The sequence below is a fragment of the Carlito syrichta genome, unplaced genomic scaffold, assembly GCF_000164805.1.
Source record: "Carlito syrichta isolate Samal-C Ts95f unplaced genomic scaffold, Tarsius_syrichta-2.0.1 Scaffold303233, whole genome shotgun sequence".
In the NCBI taxonomy this organism is placed as follows: Eukaryota; Metazoa; Chordata; class Mammalia; order Primates; family Tarsiidae; genus Carlito; species Carlito syrichta.
The window spans coordinates 124,845-130,186 of NW_007247329.1; positions in this window are offsets into that span (position 1 = coordinate 124,845).

Consider the following 5,342-nt stretch of genomic DNA (forward strand, 5'->3'; position numbering starts at 1 on the left):
GCGGTGGCCGGGAGCAGCCACTGCACTCCATTCTGGGCGACCGAGAGAGACTCCCACTAAGACCAAAACAAAACAAAACAAAACCCACAAAGGTCTTTGGTGATTCAGAGACAAACTGTGCTCAAAAGCATCTTGACATGTAGTCAAGAAGTGAGACCTGCTTCTCTTCCATCTCTCGCCGCTCCAGCTGGGTAATTACGGGGCAACAGGCGCACGACAGAGGCTCAAACCCACCCCGTTTTTCCAACCACTAGAGTTCCAGCTCCCATCTCCCCCAAGAGGGGTAGAGAACTGACATGTGACAATCAAAAGATCCTACATTAGTGCTGGAGGAGAAAACAGTGATGATAAACTTACAACTAAGATTGTGAGACTCACAATCTTAGATCCTCTATTTTGTATGTTATTATATGTTTACTATCTATAACTAGCGTAAATATTGTGTGAATTATTCTGAACCTTTTTTCAGCATGGTTTTGAGGTTTACCCATGTCTATACATGGAGCTCGAGTTTATTCTTTTATAAATTTGGTTAATAGTTGATTTGCAGGATGCACATGGCTTCTCTGCTCTCCTATCCATGGACATATTTAGTCTGCTTCTAAATTTCCACAATTACTAAAAACACATGAAAAATATGCACATGTCCTTGTTCATGTGCACAAGAGCTTCTTCAGGCTGTCTGCCCGAGGCAGCTGTGGGCATCACTCCCCGTGCCAGTTGGTCCAAACACCCTTCACAGTAACTTTTCCAACTTGCAGTGTCACCAGCAATGGACGAGCATTCCTACTGCCCCATGACCTCATCAACATTGCCAGACTTTAAACTTTGCTTTCCATAGATGTAAGACAACATATTATTATGCAATGATATCTCAATTTTATTATGAGTGAGGCTGAACTTCCTATTTGTCTTTTTCTTTTTTTTTTTTTGAGTTGGAGTCTTACTCCGTTGCCAGGCTGGAGTGCAGTTGCATGCTTACGGCCACCACAGTATCGACCTTCTGGGCCCAGGCGATCCTTCCTGCCTCAACCTTCCAAGTAGCCAGAACTACAGGTGCATGCTACCATGCTCGGCTAATGTTTTATTTTATTATAGAGATGAGGTCTCAACAAGTTGCCCAGGTTGTTCTCGAACCCATGGGCCGTCATCTCGACCTTCTAAAGTTCTGGGATTAAAAGATTGAGCCACCGTACCTACTCTCTTCCTGTATGTCTTGACCACTTGGCATCCTTTAAATTCCCTGTTTATGTCACTTGCCCATTTTCCTATCTGTTGTCTTTTTTTTTCATTGTAATTTAGTTGTTCATTTTTAAAAAGATGGTGTCAAACACCCAAGGACTTTTCTTCTTATTCCAGATTTTCAGCTGCAGTCTAGGCTGAAGAGAGAATGTGCTGAGATCCAGCCAAAGGCCCACTGAGAGGGAACATCTGGAGGAATACATCCCACCCCCAAGTGACAAACTGCTCCCCAATCCCAGTTAGCAACCGCTACACATATAGAGAAAATTCATAGATCCCTTTTAGGCCTTTGGCAAAAGAGATTGCCTCCTCAACAAAGCCTATTTCTTCCTTATCCTATAGGGATGAAGAGGGACATTTAAGAGAATTATCCCTAAAACTTGGAGTGTCAGCAAGAAAAATGGGCAGAATTTTGTTTACTGCTGTGCATCTGCTCAGCTGGCAGTCTTGCTGACTGCTCCTGTGCCCCTGAACTGGAGAAAAGCAGACTTGAAAAGAGGTGGCGTGGTGGGACCCTTCCAGGCTGAGTGAGGCGTGGTCACACACTCCCACTCACACCTGGGCACACGCCACTGAAGGTCCTGCTCTGAGAAGTGGGAAGATGGATCCCGAGGGCACCCCCAGACCTGAGGACGGACTGTATATGGCTGGGAGCTCGGCCGCAAGCACCAGGCACAAACAAGCCCAGTTTGTGGTGTGAGACCCCCCACTGAATGACAGCCTAGGAATATTGATCCGGGGACTACCTTTGTTGGCCCAGGTGTCTGCTGGGATGTGAGCTCCTGGTGGGTCATGAAGGTGTCACCATCCACCTGGATGAGCCAGGACAGCAATTGTGTCACTCCAGGGAGAACCACCAGGTGGAGTCAAGAAGATAGACTGGATTCTTTTCCATCTCTCACTGCTCTAGTTGGAGTGAAGGTGGGGACAGGGGCATGACAGCAGCTCATAACCCCCCTTCTTTCCAGCTGCTAGAATTTCAGCTCCCATCTCCCCTGAGAGCGATAGACAAAAAAAAATCTTTGAATCAAATGAAGTTTTAATGTAGACTAGAGCAGCGTCCAATAAAACCCAAACGGCTCTTGCAGGCACCAGAAGTGACTGCAAAGCTATGAAATCTAGCAGAACCATCACTAAAGAAGCCTAAAGTGAGAAAGGGGGCTAGACAGTGGGTGGGGGGAAATGTCGTGTCTCTACTGGGCTGCACTGAGCTCAGTTACCTGGCTACACCTGTCTTCTACCTGCTGCAACCGTATTCGGGCTGTTGTGATGATAATCTGAGATGTCATTTCACACTCTTCTGCTTTGATGGAAAAGTTACCCATGCCATCACATAAGAGGCCTAAAGCTGCGTGCTGTGTCTTTAGGGGTTTCTGAGGCAAGAAAGAGGCGTGTAGCATCAGTGTGCAGTCAGTTCTAAGGATGAGTTTTTATTGCTTTCAAATCAAGGTTGTACTTTTTTTTAAAAGAATCCCTTTAGAAAGAGAAGTGAAAACACCAGGGCGCCCCCTGCAGGACACTTGGTGCATCGCCACGTGAGGCCTCAGGGGTTGCTACCCAACACTCAGACTTTATGGTCCTGTTTTTGTCACCCAGGTTAGAATGGCAGATACCTCCAGGGATGCGACTCTCAGAGGCCAGCAGAATGAAGCAACAGGAGCCCTTAGGACAAGCCATTCTTCCCCAGTTTCTCAGCCCTCAGCAAAGCAGGACCCCTCCCTTGGGCCCCATGCCACCACTACCACAGGAGACCTGGGACCCCCAAGTTTGTCCTTGGTATTCGTTTTAGGCTGGTGTCACCGGGTGACTATTTTATAAGTACTGAAGGAAAACCACTCTAATTGATTTATTCTACATTTTCCAAAAAGAACCTCCCAAATAGACTTGCCCAGTGGGGCGGGTGTTTAGCCTCGGGTTGATTAAGGCCAACCTTGGCAGAGACAGCACAGCCCTGTTCCAAGCTCCCAGATGCTCCCTGACCCAGCCTTTCTCTGCTCAGGCCTGATGGGGTGGGGAGCCTAGCACCACTTGCCTCTGGGTCAAAACCAGGCTGGCTGCTGTGGCCTCTCCAAGGATGGGGTGGGGTAGGGTAGGGGTGTGAGGTGGGGGGGGTGAGAGTGAGAGTGAGAGAGAATCTTCCATTAATTCCTTTTCCTTCCATAGTGTCCTTTCTTCTTCAGCTCTGCCTGGCCCTCTTCACACACTCCCAGCCGTCCCCCCTTCCCTGTTGCTACCTCAGCGATCCATTGGACTGTGCGTGCCATCAAGGCAGAGACCCAGCTTTTGGCTCACTTCTGCATCTACATAGGTGTTCAATGAGTGGCAGAGGACGTGAATAAAACCGCAAAGGGCTAGTCTGGGGCTTGTGCCATAGCGTGGCTAAAAGACCACCCCGTGTTCTCTCGTCAGCGCCCGAAGAGCCTACAGTGCAAGACTCTCACCCGCGGTTTGGGAGGTGAAGGGCGAACCGGGGAGCCCAGAATTAGTCCTTCCAGATCCCTGAGTGCCTTTTCCAGAGGTGGGGTTCCAGGAACCCAAGCAAAGCATGTCTTGCCTCCTGGACTCCCTGGCTCAGGCTACACCCTAGAGAGGTGGGACAGGCCCAGGCCCAGGAGGGGGCCCTCCCCACCTTCCCACCCTGGGCTGCCCCTGTGCTCTTGGAGCTGCATTGCACAAGGCCTGAAGGAAGACCAGCGGCTGCAGCATGAGAGCAGAAATTTGCCACCATTTGATATTCGTCTGTCAAACCCCAAACTCAGATTATAGATACAAATAAAATCAGTTTCGAACCAGCCCTACATCTCATCGAAAGTAGACTGGATATAGAAAATTTGGTACATAGCTGGGCTCGGTGCCTCAGGCTGTAATCCCGCGCCTTGGGAGGCTGAGGTGAGTGGATTGCCTGAGCCCGCGGGTTCGAGACCCGCCTGGGCAACTTGGCGAGACCTCATCTCTACCATAAATCAAAAAATTAGCCAGGCGTGGTAGCGCATGCCTGTAATTCCAGCTACTTGGAAAGCTGAGGCGGAAGGATCGCCGGAGCCCAGCAGATCGAGGTTGCGGTGGCCGGGAGCGGCCGCTGCACTCCAGTCTGGGTGACAGAGTGAGATTCCAACTCAAAAAAAAAAAAAAGAAAGAAAAAAGAAAATTGTGGTACATATACATAATGGAGTATTACACAACCATAAGGAAGGACAAAAGCTTGGACTGCTCAGCAATTGGAGACATTCTTAGCAATCTATCACAGAAGTAAGAAGCCAAACACATGTTCTCATTAAAAAGTGGAATCTAAGCCGGGCTCGGTGGCTCAGCCTGTAATCCCACGCCTTTGGGAGGCTGAGGTGAATGGATTGCCTGAGCCCGCGGGTTCGAGACACGCCTGGGCAGTGAGACCTCATCTCTACAATAAATCATAAAAACAGCCTGGAGTGGTAGCGCATGCCTGTAATTCCAGCTACTCGGAAGGCTGAGACGGAAGGATCGCCGGAGCCCAGCAGGTCGAGGCTGCGGTGTCAGGGAGCGGCCACTGCACTCCAGTCTGGGCGACAGAGCAAGACTCCAACTCAAAAAAAAGTGGAATCTGAACACTAATCACAATAGTACAAAGGAGGGATCAGTAGGCACAGGACACTGCATGGGGAGGGAGCTGGGTGGGGGGGAGACAATAAAACAACGGTACCTGGTCCTAAACCAGGAGGAATGAGTGCCATTTGGAGGCCTAAGCTTCACCTGCACATGCATTACTTCCATATCTAATTCTGACTTGTCCACCACATCTTTCTAATAAAACAAAGTCAAAAAGAAAATCAAGTTAGGTGGCCTTACCTTGCTGAGAAGCCATGGCTCAGACTGGCAAACCAATCTTAGGCAGGGGAGAGATCCGTACCAAATCTCACCATTGTTCTTCTACCCACATTCCCATGACTCATTCACTGGGCAGAGCTCTGCGAAGGGTCTTTGACTTCAGAGAAGGCCACAGCGGCACCTTCTGGGACCTACATGGGCTATTATAAGAGTGGAAGCGGTGGCTCAGCCTGTAATCCCGCGCCTTTGGGAGGCTGAGGTGAGTGGATTGCCTGAGCCCGCGGGTTCGAGACCCG